General features: G+C 40.2%; 1 protein-coding gene across 4 annotated transcripts in view; it reads left to right on the top strand.

The window, feature by feature from the left end:
* rbm47 (RNA binding motif protein 47) overlaps positions 1 to 22621 on the top strand; it is a 110845-nt gene that overhangs the window by 27216 nt on the left and 61008 nt on the right. Inside the window, exon 1 of one of the 4 annotated variants that reach the window (XM_007889148.2) lies at positions 10032 to 10051. The exons of 2 other annotated variants lie outside the window; for them this stretch is intronic. The gene's annotated coding sequence lies outside the window, so the exon portion shown is untranslated. Of the gene's footprint in view, positions 1 to 10031; positions 10052 to 17909; positions 18119 to 22621 lie in introns of those variants that run through there. One more of the 4 variants, XM_007889146.2, reaches the window with a different exon arrangement.

Below are 22621 nucleotides of genomic sequence, written 5' to 3'. Positions count from 1 at the left end.
TAGGACTCGTGGAATTTCAGGCTCAGATGCACACACCAAGACCACACAGATTAGTGAAATATGACATAGGGTACTTAAAAGGGAGGAGTAATCAGTGGTGAGCTCCATCCTCAGCATATATCCGCTCAGCCCATGTCCGTTACATGGTAGGTAAAAAATTCTGCTGATGTCTCTACTTTAACTCCTCCCCCACAACACCCTCCAAACTTCCTCATTTTAAACGTTTGTTTTGTGACAACTGTATCAATTTGAGGGATGACAGTGGACATTTAAGAGTACTGTAAAATTCTGTTGCTTTCCCCCATATTCTTTTCGTAGCAGACACTCACCAAATGGATATTGAATATGGAATTTGTCCTATACGATAGAGACTGAACAATTTATGAGCAAGACACGTGTAAGTTAGTTGTGTGGAATAAATATCAACGTTACCACCAAACCTATGAGCACTTTATTGTTGGAAGTAGAGCACATTAGGGCACCAAGCTGTTTCTTAGACAGACACAGCCTCTGATTATAGCCAGTCTTGGCATAACTGAAAATATTTGTTTTTGGTTTAATATCTCTATCCCATTTAGCATCCTATATATCTCTTTCTATCCACTCAGATTTATCTTGTTAAAGCTGAAAAGTCAGGGAAGAAGGGTTGGACCAACATTTTTGAAGATGGGTCTCTTTATTGAAGCAATAATGATATACACATCTTCCTCTTTCCATTAGTTATATATTACATTTCTCTCCCTTCCCCTCTCCTGATTCCCATTTCCCATTAATTAAAATGAAAATTCTGGCATTTCTGAGGAAGAACAGATTAATGTGGCCATGAGCTCCACTTTTAAACTCCATAGCAATTGGCTGCCGCATTTCGCCTAGAAAACACACAGTCACTCCACTTTACAGTATATCCTGTGAATTGCTTTGATAAGTCTCAACAATGTGATAACAAAGCACTGTATCAAATGCAAGGATGATGATGATTATGCATGTTGAAATCCTGGTCTGCGCTGAGTTAGTTGATCCTAGCCAGGACTTGCATGATGAGTTTTTTGACATAGAATACAATTCCACGGGTGCCAGTTGACCTCTGGTACCTCTCCCCAAATGACTACTGTTAGCAGACCATTTAATTGTAGGGGCCCCAGGCTCGATCGTGATCTCACCTGATGTCCGCAAGTATGTACCATCCAGCAGGGATTTTTGCTATAATTATTAAAGAACTGTGGAAAGTCGACTTCCAAATTACAGCAGAGTTAAGTTTTTTTTCTAAATGTCAGCACAATCTTACATTTTTAGACGATGGTCTTAAGGTTAAGACCATGAACAATTTCACAATTTCAGTTGTGCTGCTGTGGCTAAAATCAACTAACTCAGCAAACACAACACTCATAAATGGAGCTCTTATGACTACGTTAAACTGTGCTCTCTCTGAAATGCTAGCGTTTGCATTTGATTTCATTGGAAACGTGAGTTAGGATAGGAGAAGGGTTAAGAAGGAAGAGATGCAGTAACACTGCAATCTGATTTTTCTGTAAAAATGTAATTTCTTTTTCTTTTTTCATAAAAACAATTGTGGGGACACCCAGACCCTGCCAAGATCAGTCACATCTTTCTGGACTTTCAATACAATGTGTCCTTTGTAAGTCTGAGAGACAAAAGTAACACAAGGAACTCGCTGGTACACAATTTCTTAATAGCTGCTAATGCTACAGCCTAAACCTTTTAAATTTTATCTGGAAAACATTATTGAACTCTTTGTTTTCCTCTTGATGACCTCACTGCTTTAGGTGATTAGTTTTGCAGAGAGAATGTGCCTTGGGTTCATAAGGGACGGAAACTTTGCAGAGAAAGTCAAGGGGAAATGTATGTGTGGAGGTGAAGACTAAAGATGCTTTAGTTGAGTTGAGTTGAGTTAAACTATAGCCTTGGTTTGGTGGTGGCCAGAACTTGGTTGAAGTTAACAAGCTCATCTAAAAGCTGTTTGATTTAACCTTGTGTCGGAGTTCAGAAAATGACATTGGGAAAATATCAGCATACACAATACTCGACCCTGGAAAAAATGCCGCAGGACATGAAGTATCTCATTCAGAGAACCCCATGGCTATTCTGTCAACTCATGCACAAGAACTCAGTTCTGACAAGATCTTGGGTCAGAGCCAAGGTTTCCTAGGTTAGTGAGACATACATGGATCCCCGGCAAGAGATGCACTTTACACTTGGGGTACTTTTCCTGATCCAAAGTACTTTTCCCAGTCCAACTTGCTTTTCCCAGCCCAGCCTTTTCTGGCTTGAGATTTTTTCATGCCTGAGGTATCATTTCTGGCCCCAGATATTTATCCCAGTGAGAAATCCTATTCCCGACTGGAGGTACTTCTTTCAGCCCGAGGTACTTTTCCCATCTTGAGTTATGTTTCCAGATCAATGTCGTTTTTCTGTCCAGAGTTGTAAAAGTTTCATTTCAAAATAAAGATATAAATTATCAACAAAAATCAACAACAGCAACTTGAATTTATACAGCATGCTCCATGTGCAATAGCACCTCAGATCATGAACAATGGTGGAGGTTGATGCTGAGCTGGGGAGAGAAAAGGTGACCATAAATTAGGTGTGATCTGAAGAAGGAGAAGGATAAGGCAGGGCAGAGGGATTGAGGCAAACATCAGCAACAAGTATTCAGAGCACACATGGTAAATTCTGTTTTGTTCCAACATTCCACCTAAATTCATCCTCAGAAGATCATCCATTTTGCACCAGTGTGTAAATTTCCAACCCAGTCATTTTCTTTGAATGACTATTCGCCTTTGTACCAAAGATTGGATAGTTTTATGATGCAGGGTCATTGTCCTTAAGTCTGATTCTGTTAAGACTCATTTGTTTATTGTTCTCCTATCAATCCAGCCTTGACCTGCACCTAACTCTCCTGAAATAAATGGAGAGGATTCTGACCCATTGCTCCCAGTCAGGTCCTCTCTCCATTTGTTGCAATTGTTGTCGCAATTTGTTGCTCTCCTTCTGACTCCTGCTGGGGTGTGATTCTAAGATCAACAGCAAACCCCCAGCACTTTACCCAAAGGGACTATTCCTATCTATGGGTCCAGCCATCAAGTATTGGCAGGCTGTTCATGCAGGGGCTTTATTAGCCTAGCTCCTGGTCTCACATACACATACTCATATACCCAACATAGAATTCCCAGCAAGAGCCACTACATAGCGATCTGAATGAGGAGTGCATTGCTGTATTTTCTGCCTCCTTTGCCTGAGGATCCCCAAGCTAATTTTAATACCCAATTATTGAGATCAAGTCACTTATCAGCAATTCAACTTGGGACCTTTGTGAACTGTACAGCTCAGTACATTACTAAGTAGTGTTCACTCACTGATTCATTGGGAAAGCGCTCACATATTTGTAACAGTGAGCAGGTAATGCTCTGTTTGTGTCCCACAAGTTTCTTCATAAAGGGAAAAAAATCTATGGATTGAATTTATTCACTCAAACTGATTTGATTGGATTAAATGACAAATCCCCTGGACCTGATGGCCTGCATCCTAGGGTTTTAAAAGAGGTGGCTACTGAGCTAGTGCATGCCTTGTTTTTGATCTTCGAAAATTTTCCGGATTCTGGAACGGTTCCCATTGATTGGCAGATCGCAAACTTAACACCACTATTTAAGAAGAGTGGGAGAGAGAAGATGGGAAACTATAGACCAGTCAGTCTGATATCGGTGGTAGGGAAAATTCTAGAATCCTTCATTAGGGACGTCGTAGTGGGATACTTAGAAGACCATAACATGATTAGGCAGAGTCAACATGGCTTTACAAAAGGGAAGTCATGCTTAACAAATCTTATAGAGTTTTTTGAGGATGTAACTAGCAGGTTAGATAGGGGGAAACCAGTAGATGTAGTATATTTAGATTTTTAGAAGGCATTTAACAAGGTGCCACATAAAAGGCCGCTACACAAGATTAGGGAATTAAAGGCAATATAAGCATGGATCGAACAGTGGCTAACGGGAGGAAAACAGAGAGTAGGGATAAACAGGTCCTTCTCAGATTGGCAGGATGTGACTAGTGGAGTCCCACAAGGATCAGTGCTTGGGTCTCAACTACTTATAATCTATATCAATGATCTAGACGAGGACATAGAACTTAAAATATCTAAATTCGCAGATGATACTAAGCTAGAAGGGAGAGTAAGCTCTGAGGATGTAAGCTCTGGTATGCTGGCGTTTATTGCAAAAGGGTTAGAATACAAGAGTAGGGAAATCTTGCTGCAACTGTATAGGGCCTTGGTGAGACCGCACCTAGAATATTGTGTCCAGTTTTGGTCTCCTTATTTAAGAAAGGACATACTCGTCTTAGAGGGGGTGCAGTGTAGATTCATAAGGTTAGTTCCTGGGATGAGGGAGTTGACCTATGAGAATAGGTTGAGTAAGCTAGGCCTATATTCTCTTGAATATAGAAGATCTTATAGAAACCTATAAGATTCTTATGGGGCTTGACCAAGTAGACAGTGTGAGACTGTTTCCCCTGGTAGGAGAATCTATAACTAGAGGTTACAGTCTTAAGATTAAGAGGCAGCCCTTTCGAACAGAGTTGAGGAAATATTTCTTCACTCAGAGGGTAGTGAATTTATGGAATTCTCTACCCAAGAAAGCTGTAGATGCTCAGTCCTTGAACATATTCAAGACTGAGATTTATAGGTTTCTAAAGGATAGAGGGATTAAAGGATATGGGGATAAGGTGGGCAGATGGAATGAATGACAGGGCAGGCTCAAGGGGCCAAATGCCCTACTCCTGCTTCTAATTCCTATGTTCCTATGGATGTGTATGGGTGGCCCTGATTATTCCTATGGAACTAATGGATGGAAGTGCAGAAAGCTGCAGAGCTGGGGGTCAGTGTTTGGGACTGAGAAGACATGGTACACCACCATAAAAGTTTCACCTGCCTTTTCACTCAAGTTAATTGGATCAGTTTCAAAGTAAGGGTACTTTAAATGAATGAATGTGCATTTCTATAGCACTTATACAGTAATAATAATTCTTGTATTTGATGTAGCATTTCACATTTAGAGGTCATCTCAAATGGCTTCATAGGATTTACTATAATGTGTGGTGACTGTGTATTTTGTAGGTAAACTTTGCAACATCTCAAAAATGCTTTACTGTGATCACTGCTACAGTCGTGAGTCTTTTGTGGGAAACTTGACAGGCGTGATATGAGTGACCAGTTGTAATGCTTTTTAAAGCTCTTATTTCCACAGAATCCCTTTCTTTTAAGTGTTATAACAGGCAGCTTTTGTGGGCCCAACATTTTTACAATGTTCAGGCTCAGACATTTTTAAATGGGCCATGAAAAATAGATAAACAATAATAAACAAAATCTTATCTTTATTAGAATTGAACAGACAAGTGCAATCCTTAGCCAAAAAGAGTTATACTCTATATAACAATAATAACTTACAGAATATCCTGTGAAGCACTTTGAGATGTTTTCACGTGATACAGTGCAACATAAAATTCAAGGATTATTAATAATAATCCTCATAGTGATATACAGTCCATGTACTTCTATGCATCATATTGAGTTCCTAGTAAAATGATTTGGTAAGTGTAGCGATAGAAATATTTTATTATTATAGTTTCATGTATTTCCAGATTCTATACTCCTTAATATCCTTGGTTATAATAACAGTATTTTTAATTATGCTTTATACCGTGAGATATCCTGTACTTTATCCAATTTAAATGTAGCACTTACATTTTTATATTTTTATAGAAAAGGGCATATTGGAAAGTGGAAGAGTGACAGTGTAACAGATATCCATTTAACAGCTGTGAATATTACTGGCTGTGAATATTTATTTGCGGTAATATTTGAAATCTATAATGAGTTCCTAGTAAAACGGTTTGGTAAGGTTATCAATGGAAAGGTATGTGGGAATTTCCACACTTACCACACTCTATGAGAGGTTGTACATTTTCTCTTTTGCCAAGTTTCGTCCCTGTAGAACCATATCATAGAATCATAGAATTATACAGCACAGAAGGAGGTCATTCGGCCCATCATGTCTGTGCCGGCTCTTTGAAAAGGAGGATAGTAGCAGACTGCAAGAGGACATAGACAGACTGGTAAAATGAGCAATCTGCTACTACCCTCCAAATCAATCCCATTCCCCCGCTTTCTCCCCATAGTCCTGCAAACTTGTCCTCCCCAAATAATTATCTACTTCTCTCTTAAAAGTTGTTATCGAATCGGCTTCCACCAGCCTTTCAGGTAATGCATTCCAGATCTGAACAACAACAACAAAATTACCATTATAGAGTGCCTTTCACGTCGGGAGGACGTCCCAAAGTGCTGAACAACTCGCTGTGTGAAAAAATTTCTCCTCATCTCCCCTCTGTTTCTTTTAACAACTATTTTAAATCGGTGCCCTCTAGTTACCTACTCACCCGCCAGTGGAAATAGTTTCTCTTTATTCACCTCATCGAATCACCTCATAATTTTGAAAACTTCTATTAAGTCTCCTCTTAACCTTCTCTGCTCCAAGGAGAATAATCCCAGCTTCTCTAGCCTCTCCTGATAACTGAAGTCCCTCATTCCTGGTACCATCCTGGCAAATCTCCTTTGCACCCTCTCCAATGCCTTGACATCCTTCCTAAAGTGTGGGGCCCAGAACTGAACACAGTCTCGCGCTGAGGTCTAACCAGTGTTTTATAAAGGTTGTCATAACTTCCTGACCACTGTATTCTATGCCCCTATTTATAAAGCCTAGTAGCCTGTAAGCTTTTTTTAACATTCTATCTAGCTGTCCTGCCACCTTCAAAGATTTGCTTATATGAACCCCCAGGTCTCTCTGTTCCTTCACCCACTTTAAGATTGTACCATCAGCTTATGTTGCCTCTCCTCATTCTTCCTCCCAAAATGCATCAGATCGCATTTCTCCACATTAAACTTCATCTGCCACCTGTCTGCCCATTTTACCAGTCTGTCTATGTCCTCTTGCAGTCTGCTACTGTCCTCCTCACTGTTTACTACTTTTCCTAGCTTAGTATCATCTGCAAACTTGGAAATTGTACTCCCTATATCCAAGTCCGGGTCATTTATGTAGATCAGAAACAGCAGTGATCCCAATACTGACCACTGGGGAATACCCTCTTCCTCCTTCTTTCCTGAAAAATGTTTGACACTTTTTTCCATCCACGAGTATATGGTTCCAGGTCTCCCGTCAAAACTCAGATATGAATAATGAGCATCTTGCTAAATGGTAGTCACCATCATTGTTGCAGACTGCAGAGTACTGTGTTTCACAGGACACTGATTTAAGTAAGGAACATTGCAAATTTTATTGCTTTATTTTGGCCAGACAAGATCTAAGGCAGGGACCCTTCCTCCCAGCTGTGCAGCTGTGGAGGTTGGTGATAGAGCCCTGCTGATATTTCTTGTGCTTATTTTTGCTTGTGTAAGCTTGTTTTCTGGTATATGGGCAACAAAGCATAAAGTACATGTTTAGAATTTACCATTGATCAATACAAAAAATTGTGAACAAGTGTTTTGGAAGGGGCTGAACAATTCAAATAACAATATAAAATAAACAATATTAAAATATTGTAATCAGTGGATGCTGCAAGCACAAGATATTTGACTTGTCACCAAATTAAAATAATAAATGATAATAATCCTTGCAATTGATATAGTACCTTTCACATGAGGACGACATTTGAAAGTGCTTCACAGGATTTACTGTAAACTGTAATGACTAATGACTGGGTATTTTGTAGGTGAACATAGCAGCCAATTTATGCACTGTAATATCCTATATACAACTATAAAATGAATAATCAATTTTATCTGGGGGTTCTCAACTAGCCAGTAAACACTGGTATTTGGAGAACTATTCCTTTCAAACCCACACTTTATGAACAACCAGTTGACAACCATGACTTAATGCTTATAATACACTTAACGGTTGAAAAGTTGAAGTCTTTTTGGAGGTCAAATTCTGAGCTAAGTGTTGTAAGGACGATTTGTTTAGCCTGTTTCTGACAGGCTCTGAGGGAGTATCTGCTAACATGTTGCTCACTAGATTGGTCACCTTCAGCAACCTTCAGGTGAATGTGGGCTCCACCTTCTTGGCCAGTTCCAGGAGTTGTAAAGTTATTTAATCTATTTGATACGAAAGATTAAAACAGGGAGGAAAGACTATTATACAAAGGTATAAATACAGATTTGTTTGGTTGCCTTTTTATTGTAATTACCCTTCAGGGTTGGTAACACTGGGTCAGAAGGTTATGGGATCAAACCCACGTTGGGATTTGAGCTCAAAAGTCAGCCTTACATTCCAATGGTGTGCTAGGGATTGCTAGGATCGTTAGAGGTACCGTCCTTCACTGCCATTCTGTCTGCCTGTTCAAGCGGACGTAAAGATCCAGTGGCATTATTCAAAAAGAGAAGGGAGTTTCTCTCAGTTTCCTGGTCAACAATCCCCCAAATAAAATGCGTGGAATCCTGTTGTGCACAAACTGGCTACCAAACTGCTTGCGAAACAGTTGCTACGTTTGACATTAAATACCTGTTAGGCATTTTGAAATGTTTTGAAGTTATAGACGCTGCATCAAATGCAAAGATTACTGAACAAGTTCTTACACACAGTCCTTGTGATTCACAACAGAGGGTACATACAGTTCATATTAGATTAGAGAGTGAGCGTGGATGACTAGTCCTGTCGCCTGTGACAAGCGGTTAGATGTGCTGTCTTTGCTGCCTTGCTGTGCCAGTGGGTTTCTGGCTTCAGGAGTTGCAATACGGAAGGTTTGAAGAGAGTTGAAAGATTTAATTGCTCTTTTGTCAACAAGCTCTGGCATTTTATTAGAAGTAAAAAGCCCTCTATATTTGCCAGTAAAGGCCAGGCTGTATACTGGAATCTTATGCCAGTCAAATAGGAATGTGTAACACCGCCCGCTTCCAAAATTTAAAAAATATCTTTCAACTTGATCTGTCATTCCCCTCAACCATTCACCTCACTACATACAGTAGCTATCTCATTCCCTCAAGAATACTGACACAATATGCCAGCACCACCTCCCTGGGTAATCCATTCTACTTACTGTATTTACCACTTGTGTAAACTAGTTACAACTATGATATCTGTTCACCTTTTCTCTCCTGAGCTTGAATCAATGTCCCCTTTAATAATAATAATCCTTGCATTTGATGCAGTGCCTTATCATTTAGTTGAGACATCTCAAAGCATCCTAAAGTATTACTAACATATGTTAAGCATATTATTAGAGTTTATCTATTCTCCTTAGGATCTTGAAATTTCATTTATTTCTCAAACATCATTACAATGTACATTTTTGCTTGTGTGCGCGTATGGGATGTTTGTGGCTCTGTCTGTTTATGTGTCCGGTGTATGTGATTTATCTGTGGGTGTGTATGGTGTGTGGTTGCATTTTTTTGGTATTGGTGGTGGTATGTATGTATGCATGTGAGCATGACATGTGTGCGTGTGTATAACATGTGGGTATTGTGTATATATGGCTGTGTGTTTGTGGAAGAGGGCCTACGTTTATGTATACACGCGTGTGTGTAGGTGATACATGTGTGTGGGGTTGCACATGTTTGTGAGTGGTGTGTGTCCATTTGTGTGGATATGGTATGTATGGTTTTGTGTGTTTGCATATGTGTGGGTAGCTGTGTGTGTATACGTGTGTGCACGCATGTGTGTATGTATACGTGTATGGCTGTGTGTGTGTTTATGAACCCGTAATTTCACAGTAAAAAAATATTGCAAGTTCAATTTCACTTTGAATGAAGGAGGTTTGGCATCAAAACCTTCAGACTTTCAGCTTGTCCAAAATATTAAACATTTATTTTGAGATTGTTCGGAAACAAACTTTTTAAAGCTGTTGAAATTTCACTTCAATTGTTAGAATTGTAAATCAAGTCTGATCGGCGCAGAGGGAAAGGATAATTAAGTGGAAACATTTTGTGCCTTACAACAGAACATTATGTGTTTCTCAGATGGCCATCTCCTCTCCTGAATCACTTCAGGTATTTCAAATTTGTTTTGCCAGGAGCTGGAGGGGAGGGGGAATTTTGATGACTGCAGGTGTTGTATGCAGATGGTGCTGCCTGTATCCTGCTATATCCTGCTCAGCAGGAAGTGTACCACCACTCAGTGTGTACAGCTGTGAACACAATGGTAGGGTCAGACTGTGCAGCTTTCAAAGTTTCTGGCCTGTGTTACGCCATGTGTGCCCAGGATAACTCACATGCGCTGGGCAGGTGGTATGTCTCAACATGGTTGCGCTGGTGAAGGTATAGTCAGCATCTATCCTCAGGAAAAAGAGTCTGGCATTTATTTTATTTGCTATTTCCAATACAAATTTACATTTCTGTAGTGCCTTTCGTGTTGGGAGGATGTCCCAGGCTGCTTAACAGTCCTGGCTTGACACCTAAACTGAGGATGGGGGCTGATAGTGGTGGGGATATTTATCATGCATTGTGACAAAGCAAATTGGATGGAAACACAGGGTGCAAACTACCGACGTGGCAACGGCAATCACCTCTTCTCCCAAAGACAAAAAGATTGACAAATCCCTCTCCTCAAAAGCTTTCTCTTTAATATCAAAAGGAAAGCCTGTGGTTTTCAGCATGCTTTGCAGAGCCTTCTCCTTTTCTTACAGATGTTTTGGGTGATTTTAATTTAAGCAACACTTTCTCTTCAGCGCCTTGGGACGTCCTCCTGACGTGAAAGACACTATACAAATGTAATCTTTTTGTTGTTGTTGTTGCCAGTGCAAAGATATGTCATCTCTCTCCCCTTCTCCCGTCCCTGCTCCCTTTCTCTCACTCCTCCTGTTTTCTGCCTCTCCTTTTCCTCTTTCTCTTCCTCTCTTTCCCTCTCCATGTCTTCTCTTACCCCTCTCCCTCCTCCTCTCTTTCCCAGCTTTGGGGTAACCACTGATGTCAGTTATAGTGAGAAATGTTTGCACAGCATTTATTTATTTTGCACAACCTGTTTTGGGACTTTGTATTATTTGCACTTGCTGTTCTGTAGGATGGATGTTAAGGATATTGATATTGGATGTTGTATAAGCCATGAAATGAATTTGAGGTAACACATTAATTAATTCTTAACCTATTACAGGAGCAAAACATATAAAAGTAAAACATTTTTAGTCCAAAGGAAAATATATTTATCAGCGAAGATATTAGCTCCTGAACCAGCAAATATTTTCCTACCCAACGTGCAATCTGAAGCTGGAGTTAAGCAAAATTACCTCTAATCTCTTGATCCTTGTCACACCACTCTGCTATGCAGTAATACATTGTGGAATTTTTTTCAGACCCATGGACGGGCACTGTGTTTGATGCATGAGCTACAGTTATATAAAGCCTCACGTAGAAATGTTCTGTGTAGCACAACTGCAGACCAGCACAGCAATTTATTAATAATCCAATTTCTGACCATGCTTTTGGTGATCTTTCCCATTCCCCTCAGCTCTCACCCACAACTTGGCTGCCCAGCCAGCACTTTGAAGAGCTTTGAGACAACTTGTCCTCTCAATTTGAAAGTAGTTATATAAACATATATTGTATTGTACCTCCGAATTGGGAGAGTTGGTGTTAGCTTGACCACTGCTAAATGTTTGAACAGAGTTGGCTCCTCTAGATAATATGGGATGAAAATTGTGATGTCTGATGTGATAATGTGATAAAGCGAGTTTTCCTGGTGTCCTGGCCAACTATCCCCCAGATAAAAATGATCCTATCACTTTGTGGTTGCTGGCGGGATATGGTTGTGCTCAAACTGGCTGCCGCATTTGTCACTACACAGTCACTACACTTCACAGTAAATCCGTTCAAGCACTTTAACACTATGTGATGAGGCACTATGGTCAAATGTGGGGATTATTATTACAGGTAAACTTGCATAAGTCATATCAGTCAACTTAATAAGACTAGTCAAATTATGTATCAGTTTCTTTTGTGACACGTTAGTGCTTTCAGAACCAGCACCTCTTGTGATAAATAATAATAATAATAATCCTTGCATTTGATATAGCACTTTTCACGTCGGGGGGACGTCCCAAAGCGCTTCACAGAACACACTGTAAAGTGAATTGAATGTATATTTGTGGGCGAACGCGGCAGCCAATTGTGCACAGTAATGTTCCACAAACAGTCGTAGATTGAAAATGACCAATTTATTATTGTTTTTTTGTTTTTTGGAGGGATTATTATTAGGCGTGTGGAGTAAGGAAACTTGCCCTGCCTGGAATTGAACTCAGGTCTCTCGCTTGCAAAGCGAGTGCTCTAACCACTGAGCTACACGACTCCACAATGTAAAAAATATTATTTAAATTTCTACATTATTACAAAGATGTCCACTTGACATTCTTAAGCAAAGAATAAGTAGAGTCCCTCAAGCTGTCTTTGGAGCTTTAGTGTTTGAAACATAGCACTGCACATCTGGTACTTCATCAATGCAGCCAGTAGGTGTGACAATATGAGTGAGAAGATGATTTTCATTAGGAAATAGGGACCAAGAAACTGTTATGAATTAGCCATTCATCCAACTTGTAAAATACGACTAGTGCAAAGAAATCTATGAGTATTTTTTGTAGGAAACTGAATGGGACTCGGGTACATGTATGACTTAGGTAATTATATAATTTATGATGACAACTTGTTATTAGCGTTTTATAATCAAACTTTCAATTTGAATAAAGCCGGTAGTCTGCAAAGCAGTAATAAGATACCATGGCTCAAGAAACCAGTTCGATAGGGAATGCAAGCTGTTTTAAGCCCAATCATTTTGACACAGTTGGAGGTGTTCATCTCTAACACCAACTGTCATTGAGAGGGATGTTACCAGTAATGGAATGGCATATTTTCCTCCTCAAGTTTGAAAGGACATTGTTCATCACAGCAACCCAACTTGCCGACATATGACCTGATACACAATGACTCCTTCATTTGTTCTTCAACAAGTCCTTTTCAGCAAAACCTGGTCAAAATCAATTTGAACACAAGCATCATTAACAATTGGCACTACAGCAAATACAGGAACCAATTTTCCACTTGTTGGCCACGTGTTGATTTGGTATTAAACCAGTCACAATTGGTTTGACCAGCGGCTATGAATGAAACATTTTTATTTCTTCTGGGCAAAATGGAAGCTAATTTTTCTTGTATTAAAATATAGTACGTATGGCTTAATGGATGAATACATTGTGTTTTGCCAATGACCCAGATAGATCTGAAAAGGTTCTATTTATGTCCGTGGACTGTACAGTGAGCTGATCTCAGCCATGGTGTAGTCAAGAGGCACAATTGGTCTCTGGACTCTGGAGTCAAGAAGGGCTAAATATCAGCCATCAATGTTCTTGATCATTCTCCAGTGACTACCTGGAAGGGTATCAGGGATGTTCAGGGAGGACAAGATTGGGCTTCAAAGAAAGAACATGCTGATGACACCTCATCCCATTGAAACATGTCAAAGCACTTTACATGTAATGACTGTGAAATGTAGTCATTGTTTTATAGGTAGCTGCGTTATCAATGTCCCATGAACAACCATTGAGGTGAATTTTCACATTAATTTGGAGGATCATTGGCTAGAACACTGGAAGTGACTTCCTTCTTTTTCCAAATACTGTAGTACTATAGTCTAATATCACTTGAACTGCCTACTGCTCCCACCTCAGTTAAAGAACAATATGATCATTTGTAATTGGAGTAAGGATTAGTGACTCCAAGTTGGAGATGCTGGTAGCCATTTGTGCATCAGGACGACCCATGGGAACTCCACAGTCAACTTCCAGGCACGAAGGAGCAGAGTTCCCCCAGGTCAACATGAGACATTGCTAATCAATGGCAGGGATTGTTATTTGTGATTCAGAGTCCACGGACACTATTACTGAATATAATTGCAGCGTATTAAATTCCAATGATAGTTAACAGAAAGGAGGAAGTGCAAGATATTAAAACTAAATGAGAACTCATTACCCAATTTGGAACTGAGCTTTTGCAAACTAGAAAGGTCCTCCATTCCATCATTAGTCTGTGCTATGTTATATGATCCCAAGCAAGGGCACTATCATTTCCCTCTGTGCCCCTGAGTTAGGGAGGAGAAAAGTAAGCCAGCGATCACTATACAGTGAGTCCTGTTGGAAAATTTGGAAAAGTGCGAGAGTGAGGTAAGGATTGAGGTTGGCTATGATACCTCCCCATGTCTAATAGCTACTGACATTCTCCACCGAGGTGCAGATATGAAGAATGGCCACCTTGTTGAAGTTCTGAATGGTTGCTAGCACCAGTGGAAATCTAGCCCAGAATGAGAAAATGGGAGCAAATTTCTATTTAGAAAGTGGGAAAGCATGACATTTCACCTGTTTAATGCTATAATGCTGTTATAAATATACTTACCACACATTCATGTATGACAGTTATACTAATAATAATCCTTGAATTTGATGTAGAACCTTACCACTTTGTCGAAACATCTCAAAGCACTTCACATGATTAACTGCAAAATGCAGTGACTGTGTATTTTGTAGGCAAATGCGGCAACCAATTTGCACACCAATTTTACCGGGGGATTGTTGGCCAGGACATTAGGAGATACTCTTTCTGAATAGAGCTATGGGATCTCTAATATCCCATCCCAAGGATAGCACCTCTGACAATCAGCATTTCCCCAGTACCGGATTGAAGAGTGAATCTGGACTATGAGCTTGATTTAAAGGAGCATCATTTTTACAAAATACATCAGTTGGTTTAAGAATGAGTGTACAAGAAGCTTACTAAAGCAGAACAGTGCATGTGAGTATGAGGTGGAAATATTAGTTTTCATTTCAGACTTACTCCGTTCCCTTTGATTTACAAACGTAAATATCTGCACAAATGTATTTATTCCTGAACTAGTTTGTGGCAATAGATGGTCTGTGAAGCAGACTTATCTTGATCTGTTCCTTGGATCTGTATAGCTCCCTTTATGTGTCCCGAAGGTGCTAATCCAGTGTTCACCATGATATAGATGTGGAATCCTGTAGCTTAGTGGTTAGAGCACTCGCCTCGCAAGCGTGAAGTCCTAGGTTCGGTTCCTGACAAGTTTCGTTACTCCTCACATCTCTGTTTACCTAGTAGTAAGTAGTTGTTAGTCGATCGGCGGATCACTTTTCCGGAGATAATAATTCCTTCAAAATAAATAAAAATAATTTGGTCACTCAATCCACGACTGTTTGTGGGAAACTGCTGTGCTCAATTCACTTTACAGTATATTCTGTAAAGCGCTTTGAGACATCTTGAAGCCGTGATAAGTTGCTATATCAAATGCAATGATTATTATTATTATATAACCCAGAAAAACATAATCCTTTCAATCGCACAATATTACAAACAAGAAATTGGGTGGCTAAAATGTTGTAATTAGCACAATCACATGGAGTTAGTCTTTGAAATTCTGCAGCCAAAATAACAACAGCACCAAGTATATGTTACCATCAAGTGGCAGTGAAGACATTTTGGGAGATTTTCAAGCAAATCAAAAAGCAAGAGACAACTATGAAAATTGGTATATTGATAGCTAGTGGGACAGCTGCTTTTACTGTGTGTTCAGCTTTAACACTCTATAAAGCCCACTTTTGTTCAAGATTTAGATCCTACTCCTACATCTTTAAAGTACCTCTTCCTGGATGAGGAACTAAAGACAACATTGTGTGATAAGTGATCTTCTCATTTCTTGGTTCCAATCTCCCTCTCTCTGTTATATGAGTAACTTTTGCTCAGTTAGTAACTTCTCATTCAGCTCAATTAGTTGCTCCTCATTTAAAAAGTTGTGGGTCCAGGCCCTGTGTCGGGACTTGAGCTCCTAGTCTAGACTGTCGCACCAGTACAGTAGTGGGGACAGTACTGTATTATCAAAGGTGCTTTTACATCAGATATTAAACCAAGGTCCCATTAAATGGACGTTAACACTATTTGAGAAGAGGTGTCTTAGCCAACATTCAGAGATTGGTCATTCATTTCATGGTTGGTTTGATATTATCAGCAACTGTAGGCTATGTTTCTTTACTCGGAGGGTAATTAACGACTGAAGCATATTACCAGGGAGGATGGTTGGGGTCAAGACATTGGACTCATTTAAAAAGCAGTTTGGTGCTGTAATAGGAAGACAGTAGGGTGGGTGTTCTGGAAGGATGAGATCGGATGGGCTAAAGGCTCTTCTTCATCCAAACCAATGTTGTGATTTTGTAATATTTTTTAATCTGGTCAAAATGCAAATACTTCAGATGCTGGAAATCTGAAACAAAAACAGAAGTTGCTGGGAACACTCAGCAGGTCAGAACAAAGTGTAGGGGGGGAATTGCAACAAAATAGGCAGAGCAGAGAGAGAGAAAAAGTTTGTTGCAATTTTTGCCCCCCTTTGTTTTGCATTATTAACACCTCTTTAACCCATCATCCCCTGCCCTCTACCCCATTTTCTCCTTTGTCTTCCTTGTCCTGCCTCCCCACTTTCTGTTAATCCTTAAAAGCCTCTCCCTCTCAACATGCCCCAGTTCTGACGAAGGGTCGTGGACCCAAAACGTTGACTCACTTTCCTTTCTGCATAGCTGCTGCCTGACCTGCTGAGTGTTCCCAGCGACTTCTGTTTTTGTTTCAGATTTCTAGCATCTGCAATAGTATTTTGCATTTTGTGATTTTGTAATGTGATTGTGATATCTTGTCACGGATCGTGCTATTGTGCACTCTGCTGATTAGAAATGGAGTCAAGCATAAGAAACAGGAGAAGGTTATGTTGATCATCAGGCAAATGGGTAGCGTGGGTTTGTGCTCTCGAGAGACGCAATGGCTGGTGTATGGAATTGCTCCCAACAAAGCTGCACATAATATATGTAAGTGCACTGACAGCGTTCTCCGGGTCAAGTCATACGCAGTATGTGTTGAATAACGTAGATGTCTACCCAATATTACAGGAATCCTTTATTGTTCCTTTAATTAAATAACAATCCAATTGTGTGTTCTGGGTGTATATATACACTCCGCATTTTACAGTAATCTCTTCCTGTAGCACTCTGCTTGGCAAATGAATGGTATGGAAACTGTTTAACCTGTATTTCTTGTCTAGCATCTTAACTCACTCTTTCTGCAAAAGCTCTAGTTATGCCTTGACAGACCTGTATGAGCGCTCTTAAGGCGAGTAGCTTTTTCTTTCATGGATGTGTATATCCCCTCTTAATCTAAATGTAATAAATGAATAAATAATTCTTGCATGTAATATAGTAGCTTTCACGTTGTAAAGATCTCTCAAAGCCCTTCACAGGATTTTACTGTAAAGTGCAGCGACTGTGCTTTTCGCAGGCAAATTTACTCACAAATGTAAATGAATTGGCTGCTCATTGCTGTTGAGGGTATGCTACTGAAGCAGTGTAGCTGCTACATTGTTCTGGATAACACTACCTTCATTCTGAATCAATCATATTTTCTAAGACTCTTTGAGAAATGTATTTGACATGAAAGGCACTTTATAAATGCAAGTTATTTTTATCATTGACTCTCTTAGAGGGAATGTTCCTTGTCTCTCACAGTTTGCCAAATGGTGGACTGTATTACCCCACCCAAATCTTCTTTCCTTGAATCATCCTCTTTTATTCTTTGAATTTTTTCCAATGTATCAATCGGATGAAATGTGTATGTGATGTGATAATTATTGCTTGTGGTTTTATCACGTCACCAAGTGCTTTTTGATTATCCATCTATTGCCCTTTTGAAGTAGGATGTCTTAAACCGCATGCAATATTTCAACTCTGGCCTCATTTATGATCCATACAAAGTTATTTTTGGGATTGAAAAAGTGCTCCATTGGCAGAATGGCAGCATAAAAGGCACAAGTGCTGCAAGACACACCCCTGGCTCAAAGTACATCTACTATAGAAAACTTCATAGATATCATTGCCAACCCCTGAGAACTCTGCTTCAATAAACAACCAATCCCACCAGACTCAACAAACAGGAGAGTGAGATGTAATATAATGGCTTATGTGAAGAGAAGCACCAGTGCAGACCTGCATTCTACGAAGCCTGAGTGCGCAGATCCCTTGGAGATCCGTGGTAAGAAGAAGAACAAAACTACCTAAAATGCAAGCTAATTTCTACAAGAGCCCTTCTGTACATCAGCTTCTCAACACTGGTCAACACTCTTCCTTTCCTCAGACCCTAAACACATAATTATAGTTACGTTCCCTGGAGAGGCAAAAGACTATGTAATTAACTTCTTTAATATTAATCTTTGCATTTGACATGGCATCTGACAACATCAGAATATGCGAAAGCACTTCACAGGTAATTGCTACAAAGTGAAGGGTCAGTATTTATAGGCAAACCTAGCAGTCAATTTATGCACAGCATTGTAATCCTAAATTAAAATTTTCCCACTGATGCTCATGGATAAAAAAAACTTTTAGTGTGTGCAGAAGTATACTGCTTTATATTCCAATAAATTTCCTTTGTGCATTAAAATCAGGTTTCCAGTTAACAAAGGCTTGGATAAGAGTTTCAGCAGCATCAAGGTGAGGGAAGGATATAAGTGGGCAAAGTTCTGGAGGCAGGCTTGGCAATGGACCAGGCGGATTTGACACACAATTCAGTGTCAAGCAGAACAACAAGGCTGTGCATCACCTGGTTCAGTCTTAATGGGCAGCTTGGAGACTGATAGAATCAGGGCTACAGGCACGTACGTCCTGGCAAGAACCAAACAAATTTGGGTCTGCCTCAATAACTATTGTCGTAAAAACAGGGACATGCTGTGAGATCATGTGCAGAGATGTACCTCCCTAGTCATTCACGTGGCAGTCTGATGCAATAGATTTTAGGATGTGAAAAACAGTTTCATTTTAGCTTGTGTTTTTTTTACACAGAGGAAATCTAAACTGAAACTGCTTTCATTGTGCTTTCAGATCTGCTGATTTGATGTATTTGATTCTGGATTCAGCCCAGACTATATATTAAAGATCAATGGTTCATCTGACATGAATTTAAATATAGAAATGGAAGGTGGAGTTAAGTTGAATTAAGAATCTAACATCTAAGCGATTTAATAATTTCAGCTAAACTATGTTACTCCACCACTTCCATTTTGTTCCTTTTTTCTTCTTATCAGGAGGAGCTGACTCATATATATGGTTTCACAGGCTCTGAGAATCAGTCTAGTAACTTACCTATGTGTGTCAGCCTGGTAGCACTCTCGCTCTGGGACAAGATTGTGGGTTGAAGCCCCACGTCGGGACTTGGAATCCCATATCTAAGCTGACGCTCCAGCTAGGGGTGGTAGTTGCATTCTAGGTGATGCCAATCCTCGGATGAGATGTTAAACCGAGGTCCCATCTGCATGTTCAGGTGGATGTTAAAGATCCCAAGGCACTATTTGAAAAGAGAAGGGAATTTTTACGAAGTCCAATCTGAGATTGATGAATTTCTTTTTTTTAAATGAGCTTGTCCAATTTTTTTTCTGATTTTCAGCCCACTCGTAGTTGCTTCTCTGCTCCTGATCTGGCTTCCTCTTAATGGGGTGCGTTGCCCAGATGTTGTTTGCCTTCCTGTACCTGCCAAATTGGCCATCAATAATGTGTGAGCCTCGCCAATCAGTATCAGTAGGCTCCTCGCCTTTAAAGGCATGACACCAGAGACTGACCTCTTCTCACCGCCACACACACATGCACAGTCTGTAGAGGGTGCTGTAGAGGGACCAGGAACAGGAAATCTAACTGCTTTTTGCCTTCTCTTAAACTGGGAACACCAAGGCCAAATTAGTCCCTCAAGCAGCCCTTTCAGAGACCAACAAACCAACACTTGATCCAGTAAGCTCTTTTTCCATAAACTGAAGCTCTCTCCACAAATCATCAGGGCTGCTCCTTTAAGTGAAATTTCAAAGGATCAGCTGTGACATATCCAACAATGTGCATTTATATAACGCCCTTCACTCAGAGTAGTGTCTCGGAGCTACCAGGATGCCCTAGTTATGAATTATTATAATAATAATCCTTGCCTTTGATATAACGCCTTATGTACACTCCAACTCATTGAGCCAATCCGGAACCTCAGCATCTTGTTTGACCCTCAACTGTACTTTCTACCCCACATCCATGCTATGACCTGCTCTGCCTTCCCCCACCTCCGCAACATTGCCCGGCTCTGCCACATTTCACACCGCAGGCTGCCGAGACCCTCATACACGCATTCATAACATCCAGGCTTGACTATGCAAACTCCCTGCTTGTCGGCCTCCCCAACTCCTCCCTCCACAGGCTGCAGATCATCCAGAACTCTGCAGCCCATGTCCTCTCCCGCACCAGGATCCGTGACCCTATCAACCCCATCCTCGCCCAACTCTCCCAGCTTCCCATCACACAGAGGATACAGTTCAAGATCCTGGTCCTCACTTTCAAAGCCCTCCATGGCCTTGCTCCTCCCTACCTCTGTGACCTCCTACCAACCTGCCCGCTCCCTCCGCTAAGCAGACTCTTGCTTGCTTCATATCCCCCACCTCACCGACCCCGCCATTGGCGGGTGGTCCTTCAGCCACTCTGTCCCCACCCTCTGGAACTCCATCCCGCAGTCCCTCCAGCTTGGTCCCTCCTTTGCCTCCTTCAAGACCCAACTCAAGACCCTCCTCTTCGACCGTGCCTTCGGTCACCCTCGCCCTACACCCTCCCTGATCCTAACCCCCAGCTTGGGTCCCAAACACTGATTATCCAGCACCTTGGGACATCCTCCCAATGTGAAAGGCGCTATACAAATGCAATTTTGTTGTTGTCGTTGAGACATCTCAAAGTGCTTCACAAGATATACTGTAAAGTGTTTTTTTACTGTGTATTTTGTGGGCGAAAGGGGTCGCAATTTAGGTCACTGTGACAGCTGGTTGTATTGTGTACATGAAAACCTGGCTGGAAAAGCGATAATGAGTTGGCTCAAAGGAGATCAGACTGACAAGGCCTTGTAATGACTGTGACAGCCTGGTTAGGACAGTGACTGATCGGCAGAGACATCTGCAATACTTAAGTAATGGAACAATATAAATCCATTGCTTGTCTTAAAGTATTAAATTATTTGCAGTTTATAATTCAGATGGAGCTTTACTTTAAAGGGTCCAACCTTACTGTACTACTGTACATATTTCAAAAATAACTACAGAATTGATGTAACCCACATCAGATTAAACAGCATCTGGAAGAGGAAACACAGGTAGATTGATGGTTTGATGCTTTGGTGGTAATTTCTGAAAACCACCAAAGCATGAAAAAAGAAAGCTGGAAAGCCCACTAGAAGGCTGTTTGTTATAATATAAAATTCTTTAAATAAAAAAAATCGCTACCCGCCATCAGTAACTCAGTACAGATCAGTATTTGAGCCGTCCTGCTCAGTGCCACCCAGCGCAGGGCACTTACCCTTTGAACCACTGGGTTGAACCCAGAATATGATGAGTGGCTATTTTCTGTGTATGTGCAGGCATTTATGTATATAACTCATTTTAACAGGAACACAAAAAATTAAATCAAATAAACATTTTAGCTTGCGCTGCTAGTTATACGTTGTAACCTGTAAAACTGATCATTATTTTATAAAAGAAAGCGCTATTAAACTTAATTTGGATATGTTGGTATCTATGGGGCAACAGATATTTACACGTCAGACATACAAAATGGTAACTGATGATAATTGTCATAATTGTAACTTGATCATCAAAAAACGTTCACAAAAACTTGAGAAAAAAAAGAATATGTTAAACATGTGAGTCCTAACATCAGAGACACACATTTCTAATTCCAGCCACAGATTTTTAAAAAATGTATTTGGTTATCTGAATTCGGGTTTTTTGACCCCAAGGGTTAAAAACATAGTTCAGCGTTAGTCGCAGTGCATTTGGTAATTCTTGACCATAATCGGAAACGCTCTCAGTAGTAGAAAACACCAAATGGAAATTTTCCCCACAAATTTTCCACACTCTTGAAAAAAGATATACTATTTTACATAAGCATCAGTCTTTTCTCCTCTCCTTCTCCTGACTGGTTCCAGGTACCTGTTCCACAGGTGTCGCCCATCCTACAGTTCTGGCCCCAAGTGGTCATTCAGTGTATATGTGAGCCGAGACAGTCAGCCAAGGTATGTTGTTAGACTGTGCAATTGAGGTTTAGGATTTAAATCTGGCTTAACAAGAGCCACACTTTAAACATAAAATAAAGTTAACCCAGATCCCATTATACAACAACAACTTGCACTTATAGAGCGCCCTCCGCGGAGGGTAGCATCTCAGAGTGCTTAACAGTGATGGAGCCTGACTTATTGTTATATATTCTTATATAATATAACAATAATATTAGTTTTATACTTGTTATATATAACAATAATAAAACTAATAGACTCATCTTATAATTCTGTCATCAATGTTATCCTTCTTTTAGTTGGATCCACCAATTGGATTCCTTATGAAGTTTTTACATAAAATAGGGTCTCCACTACAAAGTGATGTTTGGGTGGTCTCACAAAAGAGCCTGAAGGGTGGAATATGGGATTCTGTGTTGCTAAACTGTTTTTGAGTTGGTATCTATAAATATTTTT

This window comes from Callorhinchus milii, unplaced genomic scaffold, assembly GCF_018977255.1.
Source record: "Callorhinchus milii isolate IMCB2004 unplaced genomic scaffold, IMCB_Cmil_1.0 Scaffold1, whole genome shotgun sequence".
Lineage (NCBI taxonomy): Eukaryota > Metazoa > Chordata > Chondrichthyes > Chimaeriformes > Callorhinchidae > Callorhinchus > Callorhinchus milii.
The sequence above is the reverse complement of the archived record's forward strand: the minus strand, read 5'-3'. Positions and strand labels throughout refer to the sequence as shown.